At 36.8% G+C, this 18,318-nt stretch overlaps 1 protein-coding gene across 2 annotated transcripts in view; it reads right to left on the reverse strand.

Annotated features, from left to right (window-relative positions):
* Positions 1-18,318, reverse strand: part of LOC121303632 (BMP/retinoic acid-inducible neural-specific protein 1) — a 121,188-nt gene that overhangs the window by 30,972 nt on the left and 71,898 nt on the right. The gene's annotated exons all lie outside the window — the stretch shown is intronic.

Genomic DNA, 18,318 nt, shown 5'->3' on the forward strand with positions numbered 1-18,318 from the left:
TATTTTAGTTTTATATCGGATACGCATTTGGCACTTTCCATCAAAATTAATGCATAACATTGGCTGCTTAAATCCAATATGTTCTCATGTTTAATAAGAAACATTTAATTGGTTCCTGAAAAGTGTTCAGCATTTTCATTGGTTCATCTGTCCGTCACCTTTTTGTTGAGGCAGAATCACTTGGACCCTTTTAAGCCCCACCTTAACTAAGTTTTGAGATCAATAGCTACTGTACTAGGAACTTGACAAGCTTAGATGGGCTGAATGGTTTTACCAAATAAATATTTTAAAATGTGTGAAAGCAGTCTGCCCATGTCAAAAGTGATTATCTGGTGGAAAATGGAACACTTAAAAAAAGTCAAAGATGCACAACCAAACTTTTATCACGGGCCGCATATCCAGAAAACTAGTTTAATCTAACGTGTATAGCAGGCCACACATTACTAGAGAATAATCTGAGTTTAACCCTTAGCTGTAATATTAATATATATATATATATAGATATATATATATATATATATATATATATATAGATATATATATATATATATACATACACACACACACACACACACAGTGCCGAGAAAAAGTTTGTGAACCCCAATGATAATTATTGAAATTCCATAGTTTTACCATGACAGCCTTCTTGAATCAAAACCAGTCTTTTCTTAACTATCCAATAGGATTTATATTAACCAATTCCATGTCTTTAAAAACAAAATGATGTATGAATTAGACAAAAAAATAGTAATTAAGATTCAGTGTATGTGAAAAAGTAAGTGAACCCCTGGTTTTATCAGCTCAATTAAGGGGATAATTATAATCAGTGTTTAAATAATTAGGTAGATCGTCAGGTGTGAGTTTGGGTGGCCCCACCCTATATAAAGATCGGAAAGTTTGTGAGTTTGGTCTTCAACATACAGGTGTGTGGAAACATGTCATGCCACAATCAAAAGAAATCTGTGAGGACCTCAGTAAAACAGTTTTGATGCTCATCAGTCTAGAAAGGGTTACAAAACCATTTATAAGGATTTGGGGCTCCACCAATCCACAGTCAGACAGATAGTTTACAAATGGAGAAAGTTCAAGACCACAGTCACTCTCCCAAGGAACGGTCGTCCTACCAAAATCTCTCCAAGAAAAACTGGAAAATCATCAAGGAAGTCACAAAGAACCCCAGAGTAACATCCAAGGATCTGCAGGCCACTCTCTCCTTGGCTAATATTAGTGTTCATGATTCAACTATTAGAAAAAGACTGAACAAGAGTGGTATTCATGGAAGGATAGCCAGGAGGAAACCACTACTCTCTAAAAAGAACATTGCTGCCCGTCTGAAATTCGCGAAAGAGGACAGAGATGATCCATAAGACTTCTGGAACAATGTTTTCTGGAAAGACGAGCCAAAGGTAAAACTTTTTGGCCTCAATGAGAAACGCTATGTTTGGCGAAAGTATAGAGAAGTCCATGAAGAAACCCTGCTGCCCTCTGCAATTAAGCTGAAACTGGGATGGAAGTTCACCTTTCAGCATGACAACGACCCAAAGCACATAGCCAAAGCTACACTGGAGTGGCTAAGAAACAAAAAGGTAAATGTCCTTGAGTGACCCAGTCAGAGCCCTGACCTAAATCCAATCAAAAATGTGTGGCATTACTTGAAGATTGCTGTCCATCAACACTCCCCAAGGAAATTGACAGAGCTTGAACAATTTTGTAAAGAAGAATGGTAAAATACTACCAAATCTAGGTGTGCAAATAAAAGTGTGTGTGTGTGTGTGTGTGTGTGTGTGTGTGTGTGTGTAGCAAAAGTCACAGGGCAGTGAAGTCACTTCCCTAGCAACAAGCCTCCTATATTTGGGAATGGGTTCTTTCAATACAGCAGGTTTGTGCATTTAAGAAAGGAGAGGAAGACTCGTAAAATTACTGTAGTTAGAGAGAGTATTTATCCTCAACAATACAAATTAAAATGCTGTGCTGCTTTTTATGCAAAAAATTATAAAAAACAAGTCAACAATGTTTAAAAAAAAAACATTTCCGATATATTCATAAGTGAAATGGAATTAATGCACTGGGCTGCAGTCAGACGATAAATGGGCTGCAAGGTGCGTGTCCCTGAAAAAAGTGGATTAAACTGCACTTCTGAAAAGTCTATAGGACAGCTATTCCGGCACACTGTCTAGTGCACCTCTTCCAGTCTTCATTGAGTTTAATTTAATCCTTAACATTAAAGTTTAATGCAGCATGTAAGGCAATCCAGATGGCAAGGCTAGGAAGTTCACAATTCACTGACGGTAATATTGTGCTGAAAAGTTCAAAATGTCATTAACCAGAAATACATTTCCTACTCTACCTCAAACTGCTGCTCTTCTGCTTAAAGTTCAGCATCTCTCTCTCGAGGGCGTCTGTATTCTTAATGTCCATGCTGATCAAAACCACAAAGGCAGGCCCACTTTTACTTTACGTTAGTTTTTAGAGCTCATATGCCAAAGGCTTAACACAAGCTCACAGGTGTGTTTGGGTTTGTTTAAATCAGTGTTGAAATGCTTTGAAACTACAGAGATGCAAAACTGACGTTTCTTTTAACATCTTCTATCATCAGTTGATCTACATCAGGGGACTCCAACTCTGGTCCTGGAGAGTCCCAGTCCAGCAGGTTTTATAGGTGTCTTTACATCATCAGTGGCTAAACATCTGGAACACATGTTAATCTGACTAATTAAGCCAATAATTGGTCCAATTAAGTAACAGATTGGTTGAAACGAAAACCAGCAGCCACAATAGCTCTCCAGGACCAGGGTTGGAGACCCCTCATCTACATTTTCAGAAACTTAATTAATGCCTCCCATAATTTGACCTGGCACCACCATATTTACTTTCATTTTCACTGCATAACTTTTATTATTATTATTATTATTATTATTATTATTATTATTATTATTATTATTATTATTATTATTATTTTGCTTTGTAGTGAAGTGTATGTCTTCTCTGAAATGTATTATTTTATTAATAATTATCTGTTTATACACATTTAATTAGATCAGAAAGATCTAGTGCAAGAGAGTAAATAAACTATTTCATACATACTGCATTCACATTTACAGTATTCAGTATAACAGACTGAAACCACAGAAACAGTTATTTTTGCATTATCCTTTAATATTTTCTATTTACTTATATTTCAAAAGTAGGATACTGTTCAATACCTTATATTAGCATTCTAACATTTTACCAGGTTTAAAACCTTGCACACGCACACGCACATGCCCAGAACATGCAAATCTTGTGTAACAAGGGTGAGTTACATAGGAGGTGTGGTTTTATACATCAAAAATGTCTGTTACTTCCAGGTATTTCAGTACTCCTGTACTGAAGGTCACATGGTTTGATTTTAGCTAGACCGTGGGTCAGCAATCAATAGAGTACTGGAAGTGAATATATTCCCAGCAAGAGGAGATAAACATATTTTAAAATACTGGATATCACTCTTTTAACTAGAATAGAGTAGATGACAGGCTATTAGGTTTGTCAGCAATTGAAATCACTCTGCCAGAACGTAGCATCATCATACTCTCGCTTGGGGGGTGGGGGGGGGCCCCACATTCAGTAATACCCTAATCACACTAGCTAAATAATGTGCAATCAATACGCATTGAAACAACATGGTTGACATTCACTTCACCAATAGTTATTTAGGTAGTGCGAACAGTGTAAATGAAACAAGGGTCCCTTTGAGCAATGATCAGGTTTATTTCTGTTTTAATTAGAAATCCCAGCTGGCACCAAAAAACGTATGAGAATTAACCAGCAGTGAATGTAAAGTACTCTGCAGTGACTGTGAATTAACCAACAGTAAATGTAAAGTACTCTGTAGTGGCTATGAATTAACCAACAGTAAATGTAAAGTACTCTACAGTAACTATGAATTAACCAACAGTAAATGTAAAGTACTCTGCAGTGGCTATGAATTAACCAACAGTAAATGTAAAGTACTCTGCAGTGGCTATGAATTAACCAACAGTAAATGTAAAGTACTCTGTAGTGACTATGAATTAACTGGTAATTAATTAACAGTAAATGTAAGTAAATGGTGACTATGAATGATGCTGTTTTTGTTGTTGTAGAATTTAATTGGTACAATGTAGTTGTCATTTTTGGAAAACATGCTAGCAGAATTCAGGATCTGACTGACACTACAGTATGCCGAGTCGACTAGCATTATCATCTGATGGTTTACTCGCTCACATGCCGGACAGCTTCCACTTTTTAAGCCCCTCATATTTACAATTAGAAACCATAAAGCCAATCAAAACACCAGATTTTAGAACCCACAACTGACAACATTCTAAAAGACACAGGTAACAGCATGAATGATTTATCGTTTTCTCTTAAATCTTTAATTAAAACATGATTTATAACAGGTTAAGACGTGCAGTTGACCCTGCCTTCTTATAGTGTTTTTATCAGCGCGAACATGTACCTCAATGCAGCAGTATTTGCAACGCTATGCATCCTCCGACTTACCTGACCCACTTCTGGTATTTTTGCTTTTTGTATACTTCAAAACATTTGTTTTCTTTTGACTATTCATGAATTGATTTACATGTTCTCCCCAATCCTCATCCATTACAAATATTATAATATATAGGTATTTCAATTTAGTTTGTGATCAATATAGTTACCACGCCTAGCAATTGCCACAATAATCAGAGTTTGATTGGCCAACGTAATCAGGTGATAATGTGTTTGTGAAGTGCAAGAGAATCACATTTGAAAGTTATTTTGATCCTCTGACATTTAAACGTCTGCTGTATCCTAGGATAGTGTGGATCTGCTTATTACAATGTCAGTCAAAATAAAACAGCATTTTAATCAAAATATTGTGTATTTCCTAGAAAATATTACCAGGAAAATATTGAGTAATAGATATAAATCAGGTATAAATCAGTAAAAACCAACATCCAGTTAAAAACAAAAAAATTGGTAAAATTCGGAATAAACCACAAACGCGGAACACTACTGACAGTATGTAGCAGGGGTGGCCAAACGTCCTGCCCCTACAAGCCACATACTAACATTTTCATATGGCCAAGAGCCACAAGACACATACTGTGAAACATGAAATGTTTGCGAGAAAAACATTTTAAATACTAGCATTGTCTGGTACAAAGTGTGAGTCACCCAGCATTTTACCGGGACCTGCTCTTGAACAGCCCGGGAGCTGCAGTGTGGCACCTCTGACACAAAGTGTCTCTTTCTGCTTCATTTTGAGGTCCTTGTTCCAACCTGAATTGCTCACCATTAGACACTCCCTAAGAGATGGGGTCAGCTGTATATATTAACACAAGTATAGTGCTTTCGATTGTGTCTGAAACAGACCAGTTTTAAATAAGAAACGAATGTTTTGTTAATTAAAAACTAAATTGTAACTTGAGGTAGTGCTGGTAATATTATTTTGTAATGTTTCTTTCTGTCATTTTAAAAACATGATTGTCCTTTATTTGTAGCTGATTTAGTGTGGTTGTATGCTGATGCTACTGTCCAAAACACCCTTGAAAATGAGATGGGGTTCTTATCCTGGTTCCATACACAAGAATGGTTGACTCAAGCCTTGATAGCAGCTTACAGATTCATACAATTAGTAGCTGCTGATGAGTCTGCCTCTCAGAACTCCTGGAAACGTTTCCTCCTTAAATGTGTTTACAGCAACCACCCCAGGGACATGGCTGATATCCTTTACTTCCATTGCCAATTAGCTGTCTATTGCAAGCACACAATTCACTGAGTCGTTATTTAACTTACTGATGCAATAGAGCACTTAAATAGACATTTCTTGAGTTCTGCATTAAATCACGGCAAGGACCCAATCCCTCTAATATAACAAAATAAAAGAATTGTACTGTGAAAAAGCAATCTGCCGTCATGGCAGCTAGGACTGCTCTACAGTAAACATACATAATCACAGGGGTTACAGAGTTAATGCACAATTAACTCAACAGCACACACACGTCTTAAGCGGGGCAATCACAGAATCATTATTTAAATTATCCATGCAACAAATTGCTTAACTAGGCATTTCATCGGTTTCTCAAGATCTCGGCAAAACACGATCCCTTGAAACATTCTGTGTTTTGAATTAAGCAAAAACAAGATGAGAAAAGAGACCATTTCAATAACATAACATGACTGGCCTTAGACGGCAATACATCTGCTAATATTGCCATAAGCACTCGGAAATGCAGCAAGCCCAAAATATTTGTCTGAGTATTTCTTTCGGTGTTAGCTGAATGATTGTGAGCATCTACACATTTGACTATGGAAATCATTATGCAGTATATGGATCGTTACATACGCTGGGTTCCAGTACTGCTATGTACAAAATAGAAAGGTCTTATTTTCATGCCAGAAACAGTGACTATGTTTAGTGATGTGTCGTGTAAACAATGACAGAAAGAGCGGCTTTGGCACCTTGGTTTGTGCAAATAATATCTCTCATATTAGCACAGAACCAGTGCCCCTCCTTAGCTGTCATACCAGTCATGAACCCTAGTACTGCCTCCCTTACACTCATCTCCCTCCCACCTTCACCCAGAGTCTCACAAATATCCCAATGAAACACAATTACAGTGACTGGGCAAACAATTGGTGATTGTAAGTAATATGAGAAAATCACCTGGTTAACACTGTATGTAAATTGATTTCAGTGTATTCATTCAATGCATCATAAGATCTACTGGAACTGTACAAGCTTTGAGAGAAGTGTATGCAACTATTCATAAACAGTCAGGAAAGAAGATCTCATTGACTTTACAAGGGGTACAAAAGGTGGTGCCTGTACAATTGGCTTGTCCCTCTGCATAACAGTTGCACTGACCCTGTGGGTTCATTACATTTACAGTCCCAAAAGGTTTGTGACTGATCGAACCCGCAAACATGTGCAACGTATTGCGACAAGCACCAAATGTGCTACAGGCCCAAATATAGAAACCTGCATCACCATACAAGACATGCTCCCACTCAAACAATGCATAGTGAGCCAGTACAGGTAACAACAGCTAGCAAAGCCTTGTTTTGAGGGGTATGTTTTCTCAGCTGTTTCAAAGCGGATAGGGGCAGCATTTCATATGCTCCATGTAACAGAGAATTGATTTGTCCAGGTTTCATGAAAATCTGTGCAGTAGTTTTTAAGTTACAAAATGGTGGGAAAAAAAAGTTTTGACAAATGAGTCTGTTTTTTTTGCGCTAAAATAACTCAAAGCCATGGTTCTGGCAGGGAACTTAATTAGTTCAAATCATGAAAATATCAGGCATATTTTAGGTGTTTCCAATATTAGACAATTGTCAACCGAATAGCTTGTTTTTATTTGTCCCTGTATGCCAGAGTTTGTCTTGTTCTCCCAAGCCTCCATCTGCTTTTTTTGGCTATGTCTAACGGGGGAGGGCAGCTATCCTGCCCCCTGCCCATAGCTTCCCTACAGCCAGCCTCTCCACTTATCTGAGAGCTAATTTATTGGCAGGGGTACCTCGAAAAGGCAAGGCCAAAGAACATAGTGTAAAATCTGTATATTGTAGTAGTGTTGCCTAGTCTGTTTTAGTAATCTGTTTCCTGACTGAACCAGGAGTTTCTGGTTTTTAAACGGTGTGTTTGGTTGACCAGTCGGTCAATTATGAGGGTGAGACAAGGAAACTGATTAACAAAAGCCATCCTTAATATGAGATTAAGAGGAGCAAACAGGCAGCAAGTAATCTGCTAGTTAAACAGTGTGGGCTATGGAAACGGTCTGATGTTAATGGTACTTCACTTTAACATGCTAAATATGCCAAGGTAGATGGGATAGTTGTTCTTTTGAAACTAAGCAAGTCATGTACTGTATTTCACCTCAAATGTCCTTGGAAGCCATCTTGTAATGAGATGTGTCTTACATTGGTAATTTGCTTAGACTCCATTGCAGCTGCAAGCCAAGGTAGTGAAGCCTTTCATCAGAGGTAGTGAGCCTTATAATGAGGGGGAAATGTGTTAGCATTGCTCAGCCACTTTGTGAGGTCTGCATTAGATCAATATTGAAAATTATATCGAACATCTGTCATCATTTAATAAGATGAAAAACTGTGCAAGTTACTCTGGGCGCCAGGTTTATAAATATATTTTTGTTGTTGTGTGTGTATTTTTATTTTTTTTAATGATTTAGCATCCTTGCTGTAGTTGCAAAACTAAACCAGACCTTTTCAAGTTTCATCTTAATTGGATAAGCAGGTCTTGTGATATATAAAAATGGAAGTGTGTCAAACTGACTGACAGGCTGACCCCATATACCCCTAGGCTATGATACATTCAGTCACAGAACCTCTTGGACTGCTTTACCTGTTAACATCTGTTTATCCAAAATGAGTGCTAATCAGGGCCTGTGAAACCATCTGAATAACTTAAGCTAAAGAACATTCTTTGCACATTTCATCAAACAGGGAAGAGGTTCTGTAATATGTAAAAATGTAAGCATACAGAGAGTGGAACGGACAAACAGAAAGTCTCCATATAATCTAAAGACAGTCCTTACCAAGTTTCATCAAAAATGGACAAGAGTGTGTCAGATATATGCAAAACTCTAAAATGACATACAGAATCATGGACAGACAAACAGCCCCCGGTGCTAAAGAAGGTCCTTAGGAAGTCTTCACAACTGGAGAAGTGATTCTCTGAAAATCTCTAAAATGCACATAAGCCTGCTTCCACTAATACAATGTGTGGTGGAAACCCTATGTGAACCTTTGCTTTTTCTTACAATCTTCATTACTAGAATTAAACAGATTAAAGAATAATTGATCACACTGAAGGTGCCACCAAGTTGAAACATGTCTGTCCTTTATCTAAATAAAGGTTGTTTAATTTACAGTAGAATCCCTTGTAATGCAAGTTTACCACAGTAAATCTGCACAATAATGTGGCAGTTTTCCAATGCTTTTCCCATGGTTATACTATGCATTTACCATGGTTTACAATGCTTTTACAATACTATATTACATGTTGCTATGCTTTTACTGTAGCAAACATTTATAAAGGATAGCACTCTTTCAAAACAAAAGTACAGTAGATGACTTTTCAAAGCAGAGCAACAGCAAGCACTTGACAAGAGCAAAAGCAAACTGGTAACAAAATAGCAGTGCTGACAGTTTACCTTGTAAAATAGTAACCTTTCTTAATATACATATAGACTAGGCTCTCCTTGTCCACCCAGATTATGAGGCTCATAATAATTTGTGCTAAAGAATGTCATTCCAGTTTGATGGCAATTGAAAACTCAGTTCTAAACTACATCTCTTTATCAGCCATATGTATAATCCAATCTTACTGAGTTGCATTAGGATTCCAAACAGGAACCTGTACAGAATCAAGCCTCGTTTTTACAATTGAGCCAGCATAAATTAATTTTCACATCCCTGCCTTGAAACCTGTTGGCTCAGAGTACACAAACATTTCCAGAAATCCTTTAAGAAGGGCTGTTGGCACTTGGGGGAAAATAAATTACTTTGCTGTTGTTTCACTGCTAATTTAAGGACAGTATATCATAAGTAATGGCTGGTGAGATGCTCACTGCTGAGAAAATACCTGACTCTCAACTGGCTTGTCCTGTGAAAATTTTGAAATGGCAGATGTTGCTAAAAGCATAATGCAGTTGTGCTGCGGTAAAGCTAAGGCAAGCAATACAAACAACAGAGTGTGGAAAGCCTGAGATTTCCCAGTACTGTAATTCTCAGAGTGCAACACACACTCCTGTAACTCTAGGAGAATGTGTTGTTTAAAGGTTTCTGTTGCAGGGACGGTAGGCAGTGCACTGGTGTTCTAGTACTCTATAAGGCAAACAATGGTGTCTTCAGTTGGACAAATATTTCAGAGAAGATATTATCAGCTCCAAATCGTCAGCTAGTAAAAATTCATTAAAAAGAAAACCAACAACATTTAATTCTTGTGAAGTTCTTTCTTATTCATTTTAGAATTGTAAATATTTTATTTGTAAATAGTTTAGAGAGTCTAGCCCAATATGTAACCAAACTGCAGGACCTAATCTAATAATTGCGGTAATCTGTGGGAATGCTACTTTTTCAGGGATAAAGAGGGTTTGGAGTTTTAACCATGGATAAAATAAGGGTATACACACTCTTCAAATTAAATTAAATTAAAACCAAGGTGTCTACTAGATTTTAGACTACTTAAAAAGCTGTAAATGGTTCCTTAATGGTTACTCTGAAAGCATGTTTTGACAAGACCAAGGTTCAATCTGCATGATCCACTATCAGTGCATGAAAAGTGCAGCATCTTATCTCATTATTATCAGTCACAAAGGGTGGAAATATCCCTTTCATGCTGGGGATCAGATAATACAGTGCTAGAGATTACTCAAGGGCTAAATCATGTAGATTATGATCTAACCCACGATGAACCATAAACATCTAAGTCTACTCTCTAGTCATCCATACATTTCTATTGCAGTCAGCAGTAAACTAAATTATCATGCCTCACAGGTTATTTAGCCTCGTTAGGACACAAACAATTATTTCTAGCAGTGAAATAGTGCAAAGGTCAGAAAGGTGAGCTCTCATTGAGATGATCTGTATTCCAACCAGAAAAGACAGAAGTTGAAAGTTACACACATTTAAAATGTCTGTGCATGTATCTGTTGAGAAAATTTACACAACACAATAACTAGTTTAGGAAAAATGGCCTTGATCAAATTAATGTTTTGTTTAACTCATATAACACATTTGGGTATTGGTACCAAAGCAGGAAGATCTTGTGTATTTCTAGCTGTTTTCCAGTATAGCTATGTGTACTGTTCAATCAAGGCTGAGACCTCTGTGTGTAAGGAATGGGACGTCTTTATTGTGTATGTCTCACCACATACAGGGAAGCCGTTTTAAGAAAAACAAATAATGGATATGTAGACTGGAACTAGTGAAAAATGTATTCTTACTGTTTGGTAAAGATGCTTTTATTTTGCAAACCTCAAACATGAATTGATGGATTAATCACCCTGGTGCCCTCTCTGTCTCCTCACGCCTCACGTATATATTATATCACAAGCGCACGCCTCACGTATAGATTATATCACCAGCACATGCCTACCTTGAAAATACTATTTTTGAGAACATTCATTCTTAATATTAGGAGGAGGAGGAGGGGGAATTACTGTTTTTCTGTGGGGGTTCACTGTTTTGTTTTTGTTCTTCTTCTCGGCAGAGGCGACACATGGCTTGAAAAACTGGTAGGGCACAGCCCCCCCCCCCAAAAAAAATGACCTAACAAAGCGATACCATGCTCAAACTCGATGACCGACTTTAACCGTTTTTATGTAAACATTAAACTAGCTTTCTAACATTACCATATCTTTCATCACAAACAGTTCTACGCCAGATTTTTACACTCAAGAGAGCTGCAAACAACACTTTACAGGCAATGGAAGTATCGTCACACTCTCGTGCTGTTAATAACATTCTGAACTACACAAGAGTCAGGTTCGGATTCTTTTGATGTCTCTGGCGTTGGTGGTTTAGCTTTTTCGTTGTACAAAAACTCCAAATGTAGCTGTCTTTTTGGCATTTTAAAAGGGCTACATCAAATTCACTGTTTTTAGCACATATTTTTGCTGACTGAACAAATATAATGGTGAAGGGTCTTAGACACTATTTGGTTGTGTTATTAAGGTTTGAAAGTTTGAAATAAACTGCACACTTACATATTCTCTACCCAATATATATTTTTATTTTTAAACAATAAACCCTGGCAGCAGTGGTGTAGCCAGGATTTTTTTTTCGGGAGGGGATGGAAATGGTAACATTTTTAAGGTGAGTAATCACAGTGGTGCAATTGCCAACCTGATTTCTTATTCGTGCATTGATGTTTAATTTTTTGAAAAATAAAGAACAATCTTTTTTTTTAACAGAAGATCCAAAATAGTTGTACAAAATAGTAAAAAAAAAAAAAAAAAAAGATTCAGTTTAGAACACTTCCGATTAACAAAAAAAAGAAATACAAAGCAAATACTTGAACTTTTGACATCAGATTTCAATTTCACATTAAGAACACACTCTGGAATTTGCTTGCTTGCATTTTGTTATTTCTTTCGCCAAACTGTATAAAATAATTGACTTGCTATCATTTTATCGGTGTCACATTGCATTTTATATCACCAATCATCCATAAACAATTGTGTGGCAAACTGTTGGTTTAATGCTGAACGTGGTGAACACATATCTACCTTATGCAGGAAGTGAGCCTCTAACTAATCTGGTTTTATTAGGCTATCAGCTCAAATGATAACGCTATAAACATGAGCAAACTTACAGTTAATTACCAAGAAGGCCTTGCTGCTGCTTGCTATTTAATATCACATTTTCTTTCATATGTTGTGAAACGGTACTTTTGTCCAAAGTTCAGAATAATAAAACCTCTACTGTTCATTGGTATTTCCAAGTTAATTTCAGCCCTCTCAAGAATTCTACCCAGTTACAACACAAGATGCTTATAGGTGCATAGGGGAGTCATTATCAGTCACGTGCACCTACCTACAGACAATTATCTGTAAATAGCACAGGCAGGCAGTAGACTAAGATTGAGCCAGTCATGGATATTGCTTTCCAATCAGTTTAAATTGCTTTTAAAATGGAATCAAATACAAAAGAGAGGGAAGTTTATCAGAGGGACGAGACGTTAACGCTTTTCTTAAGACAAGGAGGAGGGGAATGTTCTCAGAAACAAATGTGTAGGGCTTTTTAAGAGAAAAACTAAAGCAGACAGTGCTCCACTACTGACTATTGGGGCTATATCCATTTACTGGAGAACAAAACATGAGCAGAGCAGTCAGCTTTCCTTGTCTTTTCCTCTTAATGTATGACCTTAAAGTCTAATGTGCTCATTAGCAGCACTGCATTAGATCCTTTTTTTCCATTCAGAATCCTTTCAATGTTCAGTGCATATAAAATGTGATTCATTTACCACTCCTGCCGACAAAAACAAACTGCTGGATGTTAAACTCTTCACAAACAACTGATCCCTCTGTCAGTAGAAAGTTAAGATTCATGAGCAGACTTAACTCAGTTCAGTTTTCTTCATATTGGTAATCACATTTTCAATATTAAATAAGATACTTAATGAGATGCGTTGAATTGCATTTGACAAAAATGAACTATTTAAAAAATATGCATCTTTCAAATATAGAAGCAGTAATTTAAAATGGCAGCCAACTTACAAATGGTATCATTTTAAAGTTTATCTGGATTCACTGTGTTTTGTATATTCAAGCTGCCACATGATTATACAAAACCATGGATTATATGAACATGCTTTGTCATTCTCTGCGATACAGGGACAAGAAAATATGTTACAGGAAGCACGGTGTTTGTTGTGTCAGGAGATTTGGGGCTTGTTTTTGTTTAAACCTTTTATTTTGGCTCTGTAAGCAGTGTTGTTTTTGTTAAAATATTTATTTTATTTTTTGTTTCAATAAAAATGGTGCACAAGAGCTCTTTTCACCCATAGTACCTGCCTGTGTGTCTCTGTCAGCTTTCTGGTCTGGGAACACCATCACTGCTCGGCTACCCTGTCACAAGGCTACTATAGTCTGCAGTTTTGTTTTTCTCTGGCAGATGGCAGAAGTCCCTAAGAAATATGCCTGACAGACTGGCCCATCCATATGCTGTATAAGCACAGCCGCACTTGCCAAGTAAAAAATGGATGTTTGCTCAAAGAATGAGATGAGGGTATTTACTTCCTCGTCAGGAGTGGTTCTGGTCAAAATGACGTACACTTTACAGATAATAATGTGCATAACATTGAGTTAGTAAGCACATTTACCACATTAATGATATGGTGCGTTGATGTGGTAAACTTATTATCTAATCACCCTGTATATGATATGATTGAAATCTGTGACGCAAGTTTAGCATTGATGAGGCTTTGAAGTGTGTCTGCTTTTACATCTATCACACAAAAAATGATTTCTAAAATGTAATATGACTGCACAATTACCTTTTGTGCACTGTTATCATAATTGTAACAAAAAAAAATGATATTATGTATACTTATATAATGCTGCCATTGGAAAAAATTATGTATGTTATGTTGGTATTTACACTGTTGTAATGGTACAATTATAAACAAATTGTTGTTATTTTAAGTTCTATTGAAATAATATATTTCCATTTTTCATAATAACAATAAAAAGTGTGTCATTTTTTTTAAATAAAGAAAAAAAATTGAAATTGCTTATCTGAGGGCTAAGAATGAAAAATCTGCAATAAAAAAGGCAATTTTTGGCATGGAATAAACGGGCAGCTGGGTGGTTAAGAAACATTTTGATATCACATGACCAATATGCTATCGAACTAATATATAAATCATCATATGTAAGGTCTAATTTCCATATCAAAAGCTTTCCAAATACATGACTTGAATCTCATAAGAATGCTCTGCTTCTTTTTAATTTTGCTTTCATTTTTAGGTTTAACTCAAGTTGCTGGTTCGTCATTTTTGCAGTTTAGATACAAAATCTGAAAGGGAAGCATTTCCACAAGGATTCTGATGCACTGCTACAAGCAATCGTTCATTATTCAGAACAGAAAGCAAAGGTAATGACTGTCAGACTTGTTTCTGTTTAATTGAGTTTTACAAGGAGTCTGGTTAGAGCCCCTTTTCATCACAGAAGACAAGAGGACAGTTCCAAAAACAAGTAATGACCAACACTGCTTTCTCCTGGGCAGACTGGTACATGTACTGTTTGAATGCTGGTTGAAGAGACTACTGTGAGTTCATATTCACTTTACTGTGGAATCCAAGTGATTGCTGTCTTCTCTTAAATTAACCTAATTGGTGTACAGGGATTTATAAACCAGATGGGTACCCAGTGACAAACTAGCAAATGTGTTTTCCAATTCCCAACCCAGCTTCAAACTAGAATCCCTGAGCTGCATTTGAAAATGCGTCCTTCGGGGATGAAGAAAGGTTATTATGAAATACGGTGACAGAGAAACTCTTGGCTAATTGTACACAACCACTGTGTCATTAAGTCTTGTTTTGCCATTGCCCCTAAAACATTAACAAATGAGCTGGGAGCCTTATTCCATTAATTCTCCAATCAGTTCAATTAGAGGTAGAATGACAGAGTTTGAAAAACAAAATCATTTCCCCATTTTTTTAAAGACATCAGTTACACGGTTTGGTTGAGGTGGTGATTGGCTAGGCAGCTGGAATGGAGTTTGCCCATTGATCGATATGTGGGTTACTGACAGAGGTGGCTACTTTTATATGTGGTACTAATCAAGACATAAGCCTTATCGTATCGTAATCGAAAAAATGGCTAAACTTTATTTTAGTATTTTATAAAACACACTAGAATCAGTTCCCAGACTGTGGGTTGTAAGAGGTCCCAAGGTGAAATCTCTGAACAGGGTACAGTTAACACATACACATATATCTGTACATCAATGTAAAGGATAGTTTATTTTTATTAAAACAAAAAACACACAATAATCACTAGATCTTTCCTTTTAAAAGAACACCAATCCTCCCCCCCCTTATGCAATGGACTCAAATACGATGCATCTTATTGTTATTAGGACACCTAACAGAAACATCATCAAAACAATCCTGCTACTTTGACTGTGTGCCATTTGGTTAGCATTCGTTAGCAGTTACAAAATAGTTTTTGCTCAGTCCCCCCCCCCCCAAAAAAAAAAAAGTTCTTTAGCCTTTCTCTGTATTTCAAAAGCAAAGCAGAGCCACCCAATCTGTGAGAAGCTGATGTTATTACCTGTCCTACTGTCGACATCATTGAAGATAATGCCAGGTAAGGAGGCTGCACACAAAACCCAATGTCCCGCTGTCGAATAATACAGTAATACTGTGCAAAGCAAAAACTAATTGAAGACATGTCAGATGATGGAGGTTTGCAGCTGAACGAACAGCTTTGCTCTCCAAACTGATTCTGAACAATGGTGTGCATTTTCATTAGTACTGTAACTTTGCTGTGTTAACAGTACTGCATTTCATTGTTACAGTGAGTATGTTCCACTTGTTGTTTGCACTTAATCTAAGACAGTAATGTTAGGTTAGGTCTGCATCAGTTTTCCCACAGCAAAAAAACTATTTGTGTAACAATCGCGATGTATTGTAAGCATGCTTTTTATTGCAGCTTCATTTTTTAAGTGTTTTGAACATTCTCAAGCCAGAACCCCCTCATCAGATTTACTCCCAAAGTGGTACAATGGCTGTTTCTAAATACAGCCATTTATATGTAGCTACCTAATTAAACAGTGAAACTCTAGTTGGAATGAATGCTAATAGCAGGTATATCACTGTTGATGAATTTATACAATACTTGGTGCAGAGGAAACATTTAGTATCAAAGGCTTTTCAAATTGGAAAAAGACAACTGAAAATGAACTAAAAAAGCAGATGTAGCTGTGACATTTTTTTTTGCCTCCCCACATTTTCCACCCAAATCCAGTTCACAGTGTCTTTCTGGTCTGCCACGCTACTTTTGCAGCTTTTGAAGATTTGATCTTGCAGCCCTTACGGTGCTTATGGGATGTAGTTTGTAGAGTCTACTATGCATGCATTTGTCTGCAGGTCTGTTTCCTAGTTAGAAAATTATTACACCTCTGATATACAGAAACTGGAAATACTTGAGTGCATTTCATTACTGGTAGAAAAGACTCCTTCAAAGTAACCTTTATTAAATTAAAAATAAAGTACAAGTCACAAGGTTGCCTTGGAATGATGCCATATCCACCACTCTAATGATTAAAATAACTGTTTCACCTTTGTAAGCCTATTAAAGTCTCATATGCATTTGTATGGGATCTCTAGCATGATCAATGCTCACACTTCACTAGAGAGGGATGAGTCAGCTCTTATAAACTCAACTTCTATACACAACTCTATGTACACTATGTGCCATTGTATAGTTTTGGTACATTTATTTACTGTTTATGAAAACATGGCTATAGTAAAAGTATTTAATCTCTCAACACTAGCACTAGAACTGCTTTTTTTTTTTACTTTTTCTAAATATATGTATTAAACATCTCAAAGCATCAGTAGACCCAGGGTTGCAGAACCTTATGGAGATTAACACATTATACCTAGAACTACTGATGAAAATAAAACAAACAAATAAATGTGGGCACTGTAATTCTCTTCTGCTCCACAGTATTATAAGCTCCCGTTGAATCTCAAAAGTCATTTCTAAGCTGCTAAAACCACCCCATTTTATAGCCCAGTATTTGCATACATGTGCAACATTTTACACAATGTAACCAATCAGAACTCCTCTTCCAGCACCGCCCCAAGCCTGGAGTCCATCATGTGTACCAAGCAGGCTGCAAAAACGGTGTTCTTCGTGTTCGATTGCAATCCAAATATCTCGACAAAGACCTCAAAGAAATTATGGGAAAAACTAAGTGAGGAAATCGAAATTCCGGGTAAGCACTATGGGGTCTATTCATTAAGGGTTAATGCGTGTCGAAATGAGGAAACAGGAGTACATTATCGGATTTCGTTCATAGCCGCCTATTTAAAGACAGTTGCTATTCATAAGAGATCATTCAGATGCGCCGTTAAGCCCCAGCGATTTTTGTCCACGAAGGCATGTTTTTAACAAATTGAGAGAAAGGTTAACGATTACCTCATTAGCATAAAGTTTTCATTGGTCCTGAGCGTCAGCCTGCTATTCATAAGAGTGAACGACAACAAAATGCTGTGGATAACTAGGAGTTATTGAACGCTTTGTACAGTCAAGTCTAAACTAACGACAGCCTCGGCAGACAAACATATTTTATTACTACACTTGCTCTGTTATACAATTTGGCAGACCCGTGATTAACACTGCCTATTTCGAAAAAAAAAATCTAGCTTTACATGAAGGAAAATGCTTAATATAAATATATAATATAAACATATTCTCTGGTATAATCATTTTGAAAGAGCGCTGTGAAGTGGAGAGCAAGTGAGAGAATGAGAATAGACAGTTATTTTATTATTATTTCTTTGCTGTAATCCGTGGCTGACAGCAATCCTTTTTACCAGTGTTCACAATAAACAGTTTGGATGAGTAATGCCTGTGTGAACCTGTTTATTTTCATGGAGCCTTTTCATGGAGACTTGACTGATATTGCAAAAAACACTGATCAAGCCTCAGTGCGAGGGATCGATCAGTGTTCGAAAGGGAGACTTTTTTTTAATTCTTCGTGCACCACAAAACGATGCATTAAGTGTACAGCATGCAATACAGTGTGAAACTTTCACTGATTCATAAACTCGCCCCTGATTGA

The sequence above is a fragment of the Polyodon spathula genome, chromosome 34 (genome assembly GCF_017654505.1).
Source record: "Polyodon spathula isolate WHYD16114869_AA chromosome 34, ASM1765450v1, whole genome shotgun sequence".
In the NCBI taxonomy this organism is placed as follows: Eukaryota; Metazoa; Chordata; class Actinopteri; order Acipenseriformes; family Polyodontidae; genus Polyodon; species Polyodon spathula.